The sequence below is a fragment of the Zonotrichia albicollis genome, chromosome 5 (genome assembly GCF_047830755.1).
Source record: "Zonotrichia albicollis isolate bZonAlb1 chromosome 5, bZonAlb1.hap1, whole genome shotgun sequence".
Classification (NCBI taxonomy): domain Eukaryota; kingdom Metazoa; phylum Chordata; class Aves; order Passeriformes; family Passerellidae; genus Zonotrichia; species Zonotrichia albicollis.
In genome coordinates this window covers 40,745,577-40,760,402 of record NC_133823.1, presented here as the reverse complement: position 1 = coordinate 40,760,402, position 14,826 = coordinate 40,745,577, and the positions used below count along the sequence as shown (strand labels likewise).

The window sequence follows — 14,826 nt, the reverse complement described above, 5'->3', positions numbered from 1 at the left end:
ATTCATACATAAAGCTAACTCATTCTGTGCTTGACAATCCTGATGCTGAAGCAATGTCAGCAAAATAGCTGATTATATTAGATATGGTTGAGGCTCATTTGCAATTTCTGATTAAACTGCATTTATTGTACTAGCTTATAATGCTAATCAGAATTAGCTAGGTGCTGAAATATGAACACAGTTGATCACAGAATAAGTTTTAAGAAGATCAGACAGAAAACTAGAAATGGGACTAACCTGCAGTGTGTTTATTAAGATTAGCAACAGAGCAAAACAAACTACCATTCACAGAAATTTTAATTTTGAAATTTCATTTCGTATGACTCAGAGGTAGAGGTTCAAAGGCATGACTTTGTGTTTTAATTAAAATTATACAAGGCTCCAAGGTAAACATTTGTACTTTATGCTTAAACAAAAGGACTTTACTTCGTGTTCAAATGCAAAGCAGGATCAGTATCCTGCATAATATTTTCCTTTTCTCCCATACCAAAGTAATTGCATAAGAAGGTTTGAACATTCACAACCTCACCATCCAGCTCACACTGTCAGCAGCAGATAATGCAAAGCAAACCAGACAAACGTGCTTCAGGCCACTTTTTGCTAGGCAAAAAGTAACAATGCTCTTAGTCATTTTGCAAATAAGGATATAAAATTACTCCCCACTGTCAGGAATAGCTTTGTTTAAGCAATTTTTTTTTTCTCAGTACTGATGATAGAGACAGTATCAAAGATTTGGAAAAACCCTTCATCTTAGCATTCAAAACTTTAGGCTTCCTGTGGGGTAATTTAGAAACAGCCAAGCAGAATGAAATAAGGGTCCTTGTCACATGAGATGCCCGCCCCCTGCCACAGCACAGTGAGACCCTGGGGTCAGTGAAGCCCAAGTAGCCAGGCTGCCTTACCAGAGCAGGGGGCCGAGCAGCCAGCCCAGCCCCTGGGACTTTGGCCAGGCAGGAAGGAGCCCAGCAAATCCCTGCTGCTCCTGAGCACTCCAGCAGTGGCTCCTGCTCTCCCAGGGAGCGATTCCAACATCTCCCCCAGGAGAAAGAGGACCTGAGCTCCTTATCAGTCTTTCTTCTGCCCTGCAAGGCTCTTGGGGCAGACAGAGATGAATGACCAGTCCCAGGTTCACGGAGGTTCACAGGCAAATCTGTTATCTCATGGGTGCCTGAAGCAGAACCCATCTCCAGAGAAAACACCTTTGAGTTCAGAGGAAAAACCTGATCTTCGTAAATCTGCAGGTTTTGTCTCAGGCTGCACTATAATGCAAACCTCTGAGTTCCACAAGGGCTGGAAATGGTTTATTTTCCCCTCTTTTTCATGTAGCTTTCTATATTTTTGCTTATAGCCTTAGGATCATAAAGGAGAAATAAAAATATGTCTGTGGCTTGGCAAAAATAATGACACAATAAAAACTGTTCAGTCTCTGCTGAAATCTTAATGTTAAAAAGGCTGTTTAATTAGACTGTCTCAAATTAGTGGTATTCTCTTTGCAAACAAGAATGGTGGTATCAAATATGCCAAATTAAAATAGTTCACTGACTACACACTGAAAATTATGAAACCTTATGCCTCATTCCACATGTTCACTCAGCTCTGAAAAGAAAATATATTTTTCAAAAATATGCTTTTTGAACCTATTGAGATTTTGATTTCAGCTGTCACAATGATTTCATGGAGTTCCCTACTATTCTTTTCCATGCATAATTCCTGTAAAACACTGCATCAGGAGATTACAATTCATCAAAACCCAATTGTTTTCCCCCAGTAGGTTTTGGATTCAGTCTCAAAGAAATTGCTTTTTTTACTTAGTCAAAAATAATTTATAAAACCTTAGGTTACACAAGGTGACCTCCAGAATGCTCATCATTTAGAAGGACTAAACTTCTAAGTTGCAACTGAAGATGTTACTTTGACAGTCTCTACCAACTGTTTCTAAAATCCTGATTAAAATAAACCTGAAGAATTTATTTTCATCATGAGAGTAACTTTAACAAAACTTCCAGGAGTGAAGTAGCATGCTATTTATCAGTCAAATGCAGGAGCTGACACACTGTTCCATTAGCTTCTGATTAACTTGAAATATTACAGTGAAAAATCAGTAGACAACTTATGAAAAATACTTCATCTGCTCTTAGATAAAAGAGATTGATGAAATTTACTTAAACTACCTTATTCTGGCTTTCACTCAATTGCCGTGGCAAGGTGATCACAAACTCCTGGTCCATCAGACACCCATGCAAGTCCTACCTTGGGAAAATATTATCTTTCCTTGCTATTCCAGGTAGAGCGAGCTTCTCCCTGCTTGCTGCACCATGGGGTTATTTAGAGCAGCGCAGAGCCTGCCAACACTCCAAACTGCCTTGTCTCTATTTCAGAAATTTGGTTCCCCCTAACACTTTCAAATGTAAAATTTAAATAAGGAACAACATATGACACCAATTTTAGACATGCAGAGGCACGTTTGCCAATAACCTGGGATGAGAAAAAAGGAAGATCCCAATAGTCAGCCAGGACTGAAATCCACAGCATAAGCAGAAAACCTATGCTCCCTGTTAACAGAGGCAACAAAATTATTTCTTCCAACTTCTTTCTCCATTCATAATTTCTGTCTTTATATGATGAAAGTGAGATATCTAATCTCAAATGTTCAACAAAATTCTGAGATCTCTTATATGTGGCAAGTATTGCAAACTTTCTGATTCCTGCAAAAGTAAGGATTTAGAGCATTCTGTGCATGATGCCCTGGAGACCCCTTAAACCATTATAAATGGGCTTGGAGGAGAAACAACTGGATTTACAGATCAGAAACTTCCTGCAGAAAGCTTACAAATAAACGGAATAAGAACACTTGGGAAAATCTCTCTCATTTTATAACAAAAATAACAAGTACATCATTGGCTGTGCCTCATGCTCAGTGGATTTTAAACAGGTGGCAAACATTGAGCCTGCAAAACTAATGTTTATTTCAGTAATAATATACCCAGGCCTCATACAGATTAACATTGATATTGCAATCCAGTGTAAAGCAACTCTATTTTCAGGATGGTTATAATAGTTCAACTCTTTATAGAAGCAGACATTGCAAACTGTAGCATCATTTACTTGAAATAGGACAAGTTTAGACTGAGAGATATTCCTTGGTGCTGGTGGATGGAGATGAGAGAGAGCCAAAAACCCTGCAGAGTAACAAATGTGTTCTAGAAGAAAATGGAAGTCAAAAAAGAGGAAAAAAGGTAATATCCGAGTACCTATGGAAGATTTACTTGTTAGAGAATATTTGGAAATTAAATCAATGGAAAAGGCTTTTTTCAATTCGTCAGGGAAACCACTTCATTTTTTTAAAAAAGATTTTTTTTCCGGAGATAGAAACAGAAATTTCTGTTCCCAGCCCCAAAGAATCCAGCAGCCCAAATTATAGTCAGTGATCCAGGACTAAATTATAAATTCCTGAACAAAACATTAGCAATAATTTTATTCTTCCAGCATCTATTTCTCTGAAGGAATTTAAAAAAAAATTAAAAATTGAAGTCAGGAAAATCAGCACGAACCTGTGAACATTTTGTTCTGCTTCTTCTTCACATTCCAGCTGTTTGTTTACACTTTTTGTAAAGCTTCCTGGTGTTATAGTTGAAATAACTATTCACTGAATTTTTTGCCTTCTAACTTTTCATTTTTCTCTTTTTATTGGTTTCTTTAGATTGTAAGTATCACTCCCTTAAGGAAGTCAGTATACATCCCTGGGTTTATTTGAAAATATTGTTAAGAGTAGAATAAAATTTACATTTAAAACATGGAGCTATGAGTAGTGTAGAGATTTGATTTTAAGCCCAGAAATTTTTTGCCACAGAAGACCTTTTTGCACAGAGGTGAGTGTATGAGATCTTCCAGTACCACATACAGCTCAACCTTACATGTTACAAAGCTGTCTTGTCCTCCTCCTTGTACCTTGAAATGGTACAAGCTACTTTATAGCTTTTTAAACCATTATTCTTGCTTTGCATTACTTTCTTTTTAGCTAGCCTTTTGGGAAGATATTTCTTGTGATAGATCCTGTCTATCTAAGGGTTGGTGTACATAAACTATTTTCCACCTCCCCTTTTCACATACTTTCCATTCCCCTCTGCAGCTCAAAGAAAGTCTATAATGTCTGTCAGTTGTTTGGCATTGTAGTCATATTACTTTCTGTTCATCTGAATCAAGAACACCCTGTGACTAAACATATAATTTGAATTATGCAGCTTTTATTCTGTAAAAGATTATTTCTGCATACCAAATTCCCTCTGTACAAAATGTCTTTCCATTGTCCTTCCTGATAAACCATGATTTATACAATCTCAAAAGGGCATAGTTAATCTGATGGAGAAATAACATCACATGGAATAGAAGCTCAGGCATTGAGCAGAATTAAAGTCAACTGTTTACATATTTCACTGCAGAATAAATAGCTTCAGACTGTACAGAAGTGTCAGGGTGTGCAGATGGCAAAAGAGGTATCCTTTAATGCATTATAACTGGCTTTGTCTTTCTCAAGGTGCAAAGTAACCTTGCAGTTCCTCCACATTTTAATGGCATTTCAGAAAGCACTTGTGAATTATTTGTTACAGCAAAGCAATAAAACTGAAGAAAGCCTGATTTTTTCAGGAGAGACTGAAAACAATAACTAATTTGAAACTTAGCATATAAGAACATAACAACAAGGGTTGTTCAATTTTTGGGCTAGAATTGAAACAAATGTTTAGAATAGAAAAAAAGGTTCATAAAATAATTTCATTTCATTGATTTCATTTCCAAAATGCATATGTCTGTCCAGAAGGAGCCTTGCTCATATTCTAGCGAACCAGCAGTTCATGACAGCAGAACAGACTGTAAAAGTATCCATGGTGGTGGGATGGGGCTTCCCATGACAGATGGCTTGCCATGGTTTAGGTAGTTTTTTCCTTATATTCCTTCTCTTCATCTCAGATTCTCAGAGAGAATGCTCCCACACTCTGCCATTACCATTTCTCATAAACTGAAAACAAGACAGCACTTTCTCAGCCCAGGAGAAGGGCAGGTAGCAGGCAACACAGTCTCTCAATGCATTCAGGAGAGCTTCAGCTTCCATCAAGTTCCCTGCTTAGAGCAATAAGGAAATAGATGCCACAAATACAATAACACGCATAAACTGCCAAAGTTCAAACTGGTAGAATACTATCTTTACAAGAAGATTGTGGCCAATGCCACACCCCCATCTTCTGTTCTTTGAGACTTGCTTAAATTAGATTAGATGCTGAAATGGTCTTCAATAATTCTCAGAACTGGAGAAATTAAAAGTGAAACACCAAAACAATTAAAAAGACACCCTTCTTCTTTCCCTTACAAACTCAGCTTTCTGGAAAAGCTGAACGAGATCTTTATTCTTGTAATAAGGATTTTGTGCCCTTGCAGAGGCAGTTTGTTTTACAGATCTAATTGAATATTATTACCTGACTATTACAGTTTTTAAAACAGTATTATGCTTCTGGTCTGATCAGGACATAAACATAAAACAAAAAAATCAACCAAGTTAACTACTGTAAATATACATTTCATATTCAAACAAAATTGTTTCTTTCTTTAAGGCTATCACTGAGAGAACAAAGTCCTGACTTTATAAACCAACACATTTTCACTGCCACATTCTCAAATCTCATGTACTGGAATGAGGCACAGAGCCAGGATTTGCATGAGCTTCCACAGTATTTCAAGGACATTTTTAATGTTCTAGAAGATTCATGGGACTGTTAAGACCCTTTCTATCATCTCCTGCATTTAAATGAGGGCATCATTTGTCTGGAAACACTTACTAAGATATTAATATAGAAGAGCTATTATGGCAGATCAAAGGAATCTTACAGTACTCTGAACATTATAGAAAAAACATTAGTGGGCTATTTTCTGGTCAGAAAGTAGCAAATGGAGCTACTCTGGAATTAGATTACCGAGCCAAGAGCAGAAATTAGCTGCACAATGGTCAAGTGATTAATATATTCAGTTCTAACATGTTGAACAAAAGCTCTAGAAACATGTGCAATAATAATAATTATGGAACACACAAGCCATTTCCAAAATAAACCTGGTACAATGCAATCTGATGTAATAGTGACATGATAATCAAGAGAATAGTGCAAAATACTACAATGCCTGCTTTATAAGCCCTTCAATAGTTCTTTGACAAAATAACCATATTATAATGAAAATAGAAAAATTTATTATACTAACTGGGCCTTACTAAATCATTTTGTTAGAAGTAGGGGGGAATAAAAAAAAAACCAAAAACAGTAGAATAAAGATAAACTTTCCAAACATCAGAAACAAATTTTCAGCATCTCAAAATTCCTAAGCAATCCACCTAACATGTAGTGTGTATAATTATTCTTCTAAATAGCATAAAGCACACAATTGTAAAGATTATATAAAATAACTCTTGAACAGATGAATTTATTGTATCTTTCTTAAAGAATGGTCTGTGCAATCCAACTTAAAACATAGGCAAAACTACCCTACTATGTAACCTACAATATTTTCAAGAATACTAAAGCAAGTGTCTTTGGTTTCCTGCCTGGCTTTCAAAAACGATTTGGCTTAGAGGCTTGTTCCAGGAATATAAAATTTAAGCAGAAAATAACATTTTTGACTCTCTTTTCCTTCTCAGTAAGAAAGGGGCTTATTCCCATCAACAGTCATATAGAACTGCAAAGTGATTTAATCTGCCCCTCTTTAATTTTCCTGTGCCCAAGGTAGTTTTTCTAAAGCAACAGTAGTTTTAGCTATTTGACAAAAACTACAGCAATTTCAGTAGCTATTTCATTTCATAAGTGAAGCAGAAGAGGAGTTTGGGTTTCTTTTTTCTATTTTAGTCAGATATGTGGGATATGGGAAACTGGAAATCACCTAGAATTTGCCTGAAATGAACTATTCACATAGCTATAGTCCCAGCTGCCAGTCCTTGATTCACTCACAACCAGAATTTTAAAATCTGTGGTCTTTTCTGTCAGCCTCTTTCCATAGCTCATAAAGGGACTTTGTTTCCATAATTATGTTAAGACATTTCATACCCTAAAATATTAAAGGAATACCAATACGCTGCATTTCTGCCAATGATGTTTTTTTCTTTCCAGCTGGTCTGTCTTCAGCTGGATGCTGCTGTGCACATTAACTCATCTTTTCTCCCCAGCAAGTGATTTGTTTTTGAGAGCAGCCACTGACTGCTTTTAGAGGCTCACTGCATGACTTCTGCAATTGGTTTCAACTTGATCCCAACTCTCACTGACACAGAAGGCAAAACACCCACTGAATTTAAAAGATGAGTATCAGATCCTCTACCTGTAAGAGGCTTACTGTGAAACGAAGGGAGTATCATATATGAGAGTGCCAAATAATGAAACAGAAGGATGATTTTGTGTGGTACCTTGCACAATATCCCATATTCCCTTTTCACGTCTCCCTTTTCCCATTGGTGTAAGATAGTGCAGTCTGACATTTCAGTTTCTCTTTCCTTAAGAATGTCCAGGTTGAGTTGAAGTGTACAGTGAATCTTTGCAAAGTTTTGTGCCTTTGCTCTTGGATATTGAGCAGAAAATCAGCCACATTTATCCCAGCTTGGCAAAATCTGTAAGACAGTATGATTTGTTTTAGTCAATAATTTTAACACTATCATTGTAAATCATTAATAGATGATCATTGCTTTGATTTAGAAGGCTATTCTGTGAAACTGCGGTTTTAAATATTTACCAATTCTGTCATGAGTGCCTTTACCATACTTGGCAAAATGTCTTAAATAAGTCTCAGAAAAATCATTTCCCAAGCAAATAAAAAAATGTCCTTTTCTCAGATTCTTAGTTCAATTTTACTACAAAGTTTTCTGTATGTAATTTATTTTACACTGCATTTTTCAAGTGTGTGGAATGTTTTTAATTTAGGTTTTGTGCAAGAATATACGTAATGTTGTGCAATTCATTTATTGACTATCATAAAAGCACTGGCCAAAAAAATTGATACAATTTATGTATTTAGTTACAATTGTCATGCAATTTCACTTTAATACAAGATTTTGAATTGTTATGTGGCTGGAAATTGATTTGGGGTTTTTTATCTCTACCTCCCCAGTTTTACTTCTCTATGATTGAGCTGATTTTTTGCAGACATTGCTGTGGCAAATAATTTGATCTCTTCTTTTTTGCCATCACCTGTCAAAAACAGCAGATCTCTTTTTCAAATGATGAAGAATACAAGGATAGTTTATACAATTACACTTAAAAATTTATATGTTTTCACGTTATTTAGGATCCAGTAAATAACAGTTTTACACAATTTGTCGAAATCCATTTAAACTATTACACAATACTTAGACTACACCAAGATTTATTTCTTAAACATATTTCCTCAGGAAAATCATTCCAATGTTAAAGGATAGCACATTAACTTTGATTAGTTATTCAAATCAGTTCATACAGTTTTAAAACTGAGCTTAGCATAGCAACTAAAACTACCAGCAAATTAATAAGATCTTCCTAGTGCTACTGTTCATCTTATTCTGAGTAAGCCATTCTATAAAGTTTCAGCCGTGTTTGCAACCAGTTATCTGGTGACAAATCTCAGAAGCAATAGAAAGTGAAACCTACTTAGATACCATGAACTGAACCACATAATCCACATAATCTATGAGCCTTAGAGGAGCTGAAGTGTTCCCAACTTTCAGCCATCCATTGCTTTGTTATTCAAATGCCCCAAGCGAGCCATTTCACTTGTGATTTCTAATATGCTTTCACATCAGGGTGATTTTCCATTACATCATTTCTCTAATAATACATGTTCATAGCTGCAGGTTAGTATTAAAGGAAGGAATTGACCTGAGGAGCTCTGAGTTAAGTATCCTGCCCAGTAGCCTCATAGAAATCACGAATGAAGCATAGCTTCATGCTCTGACTACAGTAATTTCTTTTTAATGGATTTTGTACTGAATTCTTTTCTTACTAGTTGTAAAGTTTTATATAGCCAGTGTATAGCCTTCATCCTAAGGCTGAAAGATTTTGAATAAATCTAACTAATAAAGCTATAGTTCACACAATAGCACTACTACTGATATCAAGAAATTATTTCCCAAAATAGAAGAAGGAACTGATTAGCAGAAATAAAATTTAATCAATACCTAGATTGTAGTGTTACATTGCAACACTTGAATAACGAAAAATGTTTGCCTGACTAAATTTTTCACCTTTCTTTCCCAACCCTTCTATTTGTAGCTCACTGCATTTATTCTCTTATTAAAATGGAATTAACACATGTATGTATAACTCTTCCCACTAGCATTTTAATACATACTTTAATATTTTTAAACTTCCAGAATTTGGGAAGGGGTGTCATTATTTAAAATTCTGGTAGTCTGCTGTAAATGCAGGGAGAAAAATATATCACTAAAATTCCTCATTGGAAAATTCCAAGCACACTGGAAGAAAAATATGTCACTGCATGATTAATTTTATATTGCACACAGCTCAAGCTTAGATACTGAGCTTGATAATTCCCAACATCTGAACATTCCTATATTGCACTCATTTTACCTGTAATTTTTAAATTATCAGAGGCTAAACACTTTTTCTGCTTTGTTCTTTTTCATTTGAGTCACACAACATGCCTTTTTTTTAAATAACTTGTAGGCAGCATTCCTACTGCTACAAGTGAAATGCATAAGGGGTTTGCAGTGGCTTTTTGCCCTCCTATTTCCCAAAGGTGAAAAGAAAACTGAAGGTTAAGTCTGTGTATGTGAAAGACTGTTAAGTTTTTCTAACAGCATTGGACCTTCTGTTTTTGTCAAACAGGCTACAGCCAGGGAGTAGAGAGAAAAGCAGCCTTTGCATAATTTCCTCAGAGAGCACATGTTGAAGAGGAAAACAAAGATGCAGATGAGAAAAAAATGATCCATCCTACTAAGTTACATTAAGCAAATAGAGAAAGTTGCACAACTCAAATCACCTGGGTTTTGGTTTTGGACAAATTTTAGGATTGTCAGAACAGGTAAGAACCTCGTGTTCATTCACTTTCAGTCACCATGATTATCTTTAAAATGGCCAGTGAGGAAGGTGTCTCCTGAACTGCTGGTTCCAGTGTTCCACTTATCTCACAATTATAATGATTTCTGTGCTGACCCAAATTACATTATCATTAATATGCTTAATTTGCTCTATTTGCAGTCAAATGTAAGAAATAAGGATTAAAAAGCAAAGACAGAAAAATTGCATTCACAATGCCTCAGGTTTGCAAACTGTGTTTTAACTCTGTAGTCTCAGTATTCCTCTCTGGTCATTTTATCCATATGAGCTAAGAACACTCTGAACCTGATCTGTATTCCTCCATCAATTTGTCATACTCCCACCCTTCCCATGAATACTGCTAGGATCCCACTTGTAGAGATCACCACCTCTGAATTAACAGCTGTAGACACAGCTCCTGGTCTCTTACCACACACAGCATCTGTGAGTGTTCTAGCATTCCACAATGCTCAAAACCTGAACCTGCTTACCTCACAACAGCTTTTGCATTATGCTTACCATCAGCGAATAGGCACCCGTAAAAAAAAACATGTCACAGGCAGTTACATGGAAAGGTTTTATAATTTAACAACTAAAAAAACCCCCACATTTATTCAAGGTGCATATAATTTATGTATGATAATATTTTGCTGTGCCACATACTCTTTTACAGTTTAATTCTATAAATATTTACTTATTTATATGATGCACCATTATTATTACTCAAACTATATGACACCTGCAGGTAAATGTTCTCCTTCCAGTACAAGGCAGTGAAAGTTTAAAAACAGACAGTAATATTTAATATATCCCAGTAATTAATCATAAACCAAACCAGCTGGCTTTCAGCGTATATGATCATGAAAAAAAACCAGCTATCATATTCACATATGAAATGTAGTTTCATGCTGAAAATGGGAATTCTGATACTAATGGGTGAAGTTGGAATTTTAAAAACATCAATTTATTATCAGTTGAAGCCAAGAGAAATACAAAATATATTTTAGGACTTTCATACTCCATTTATCAGTGTTTATTACTTGTCATTTACTTGGCAAAATAGCAGTTCACACTGGAAAGAGAAGCTGTTACAAGCTTAGACTGATAGCCAGCATCTGCAGATGCTGTTTCAGAGTTATTTATTTTTCATTTATCCATCTGTTTTCCAGTCACTAACACACAACAATCACTATTTTCCTATTTCCTAAGGATTTTAAATCCTTAGGAAACCTATATTCATAGAATGCCTGGTTTGGAAGGGAGAAGATCATCTAGTTCCAAACTCCCTGCCATGGGCAGGGACACCTCCTGCTTGTCAAAGGTTATTAAAGCCATCTCCAACCTGGCCCTGGACACTCCCAGGGATGGGGCATCCGCAGCTTCTCTGGGCAGCCTGTGCCAAGGTCTGAAGTTATTACCAGTAAAGAATTTCTTCCTACTTTTAAATTGCCTAGCTCTGAAAAAAATCAGGATTAAAAAAACTAAAAAAAATTAAAAGTCAGATTTCTGGTTTAGCATAGAATCATAGAATGGTTAGGGCTGGAAGGATTTCAAACATAATTTATTTCCACCCCTTCACCACAGGCAGGGAAGCCACCCGCTTGATCACTTTATTCAGAGCCCCATCCAACCTGGCCTTGAGCATTTCCAAGGATGGAGAGTCCACAAGCTTCCATGGACATGCCCCTGTTATTTCCCTCCGAGAAATTGGGTTTCAAGTTTTTTACAACATTTGAGAATTTCATTAAATTTTTTTTCACTTCAAATAACTTGTATCAGTTGTTTAAATTTGCAGCTTCCCCTCACTCCTCCCTTATCACACAGAAGGTTTAAATAAATACAAAACAATAAAAATTCTTCTACAGACTAGGCAATTCATAGGGACAGTTTCAAACTCACATTTTTAAATATCTCGGCCCAAAACAGTAGTTCAATGGACTAAAGGACAAGGGAGGGGAATGCCTTCAAGGAGTCCCTAAGTGTGCCCAGACTCCCACTGAATTAATGACAAGAAAAATAACTGAACAGATCTAAAGAAGCACAAGAGGGTGAGGGACATTTAGAAACTTTCACAAGTTTGATAGTTTAAAAAAATTCTTGATAAAATCTTCTTCTGCCTCTATTTATATACACAAAGGTGTTAATAAACATCATTACTTCCTCCTACTTTGACAGAAGTACTGCTAGAGGCAGTATGGCAAAAAAATCCCTATAAATCTATATATTTTTAAAGTTAAATATATTGAAAAAGCAAGCCCTTTGCTAGTTTTGTGAGAAACCAGTATCTGTGATCTATTGCGTTCCTCTACAAAACCCTTTCCTAAAGAAAAAGTCTCTATATCAAGTTTTCTCCTAAACTGGTGAGAGACATTGAATGTTGGTAATGAACAAGTTAGAATAAACTTAAAATAAAGCTAAACTCAGTCACTCTTGTCTTGTCTCTTTTCAAATGAAATTCACTCTCCACTAGACTGCAGCTACAAGATAAAGACAATTTCATTTAAAAAGAAACACGGCTCACTTGGACTTTTCCTTCACTTTGGAATTCAAGTCACTTCTATTAAAATATAAGAAATAGATATAAAAAACTGTTCCCATTAAACAAAATTTAAAATGAGCACAACAGGTTAGATGTCCTCAATCTACTGCTGCTGGTTTTGTCAGCTGATTTTTTTTTCCCTCCTGTGTTTCAGAGCATCTTGTTGTGGAGTGAATTGCATCAAGGGTCCTCCAAACCCTTGTAAGAAACAGCATGTTACCCAGCAGCCAGGTTTAACAGGTTAATTATTTCAAATTTTTTTGAGATTTCATTTGGAGTTGGAGTGAACCCTGATCTAACTTCTACAAAATCTGATTAATTTAGAACACTTGAAAAGAACATAAACCACGTCTAAAAAGCAGTTGGAAATTGGGTGGGTCAGGGAGTTTCAAAACCTAATTTCATTCTCCTTTCTTTGTCCACCACCCCAGCTGGCAGTTTCATTACTATCCCTGCAGGAAGACTCACCATCTCTTTGCTGTTACAAATGACTGTTGGGATAATTAAGATTACTGTGTTTATATATGCTCATGGTCAGAAGCCTCTTTCATAGATTTGTCCTTTAAACAGTAAGGTTTGTGAAAAGATTTCCTTTTAAAAAATCACGTTAAAAAATCTCAGTTTAAAGTTTTATTCTTTTCATGCTGCTTTTTAACCTTTGGGTTTTGCAGATGAATGAAGCAACAAAAATGATGGTGTTGCTAATGCTAAGTTCTGATCATCACACTCATCAAGGATTTTTTCATATTCCCTTGCAAATAGTTCCATGCAGCTTTAACCAGTGGTATGCATATGGCAATGCTGACAGGAAAAACAGCAGAAAGTAGACATGACCAACTAATCCTACAAGTTCTTTTGCAGATGTAACTTTTACATCTGTGGCAGAAGCCATCATAAAATCTAGCAGAGAGAATACTAGCAGAAGAGTTGAACTTAAATTTTCTCAGTAATTTGCTATTAAAAAATTTACATGTACAAATATCTAAGCCAGTCCAGCTGTGAAATCCATGGGTTTATCAAACGATTCACAAATCAGCATGTAGTTTGTCTTCTACATCAGCTTGATGAGTTTCTAACAGCAGTTGTTAAAAGCTAATGGCTGTTAAGTTTGCTGAAATTTGAAATGCCATCAGTTAGGTCATTCTGAATTCAATTTTGGATAATCAGTAACCCTGGCCATGTTTTATACAGCCACAGATATTGAAAAGGACATCACCAGACAACAGATGAAGTACAGAGCAAATTTGAAAGAGATGCCAGGAATGACACTGGAAGTAAACTGTTTAGAAAATGAAAGTGCCTGCCTTCCAGCTCGAGTGAGAGACTGAAAAAGAATGAGGATGCATTGCAACTGTCTGCACTCCCTTTGCACCTCCTAATCAGGAAGGATGGCACAGTCTGTCATGATGCTCAGTTCCATCAGTCAGAAGCTGGAAAGGACTTCAGCCATCAAGCAGGGTCCCTCTCTATCCCACATGCAGGATGAGCATTCATCAATATTTGCATAAAATTCCTCAACCATGAACACATAGTATCTGTTTTCTAAAAGAGTCCTTATTAATCTCATTCACTTATCTACTCTTGATATTGTTGAAATTTCAAAAAAAAATTAAAATTACAAACTTTAAATATGTTTAAATATATTTTAATATATTTAAAAGGTACAAATTTTAAATATGTTATGGGACAGATATGGTTTTCGTTGCTAAAAGCAGTGAAAGTGACATTTAAGCATAGTCATGCCTATCTTATACAGACATACTTTTGAGGAACATCCAAGTCACTGTGAATATGCACACATAAAAAGGATGATTTTTCCTCCACATTTCTTTTTGCAGAGAGAATTTCTATAAACCATGTGATTTAAAATTTACATTATTATGATTGAATAACACTGGGAGAAAAGACAGAAGCCATTATTTTAATGATTATTCTACCAAGGAGTATATCGTCATTATGTCCTTTTATTTAGCATAGATGTTAATCACTCAGTATAAATTGTACTGGATTTATGGATTTCTAAGGTCGTTTTAAATGTCAAAGATCTCAAAATTATGTCCTTTATCTAAGGGAATAAAATTTATTGGCATAAGTGATATGTAGAAGTGTTTTTTTATTTGCTTTATGAATTATTTAATGTTGCAAATAAATCTTTTTAGTACGATTGTAACAGAAGAAGTTGGAAGGCAAAACATGCTTCCTCATTATCCTTTAGCCAAAAGCAAAAGGCTTTTC

General features: G+C 35.7%; 1 long non-coding RNA gene across 1 annotated transcript in view; it reads left to right on the top strand.

The window, feature by feature from the left end:
- LOC141729034 (uncharacterized) overlaps positions 1 to 14,200 on the top strand; it is an 89,089-nt gene extending 74,889 nt beyond the window's left edge. The window contains exons 2-3 of the long non-coding RNA XR_012580280.1: positions 9,843 to 10,038; positions 13,783 to 14,200. This is a non-coding gene — a long non-coding RNA (uncharacterized LOC141729034). The remainder of the gene's footprint in view (positions 1 to 9,842; positions 10,039 to 13,782) is intronic.
- The last annotated feature ends 626 nt before the right edge of the window (positions 14,201 to 14,826 follow it).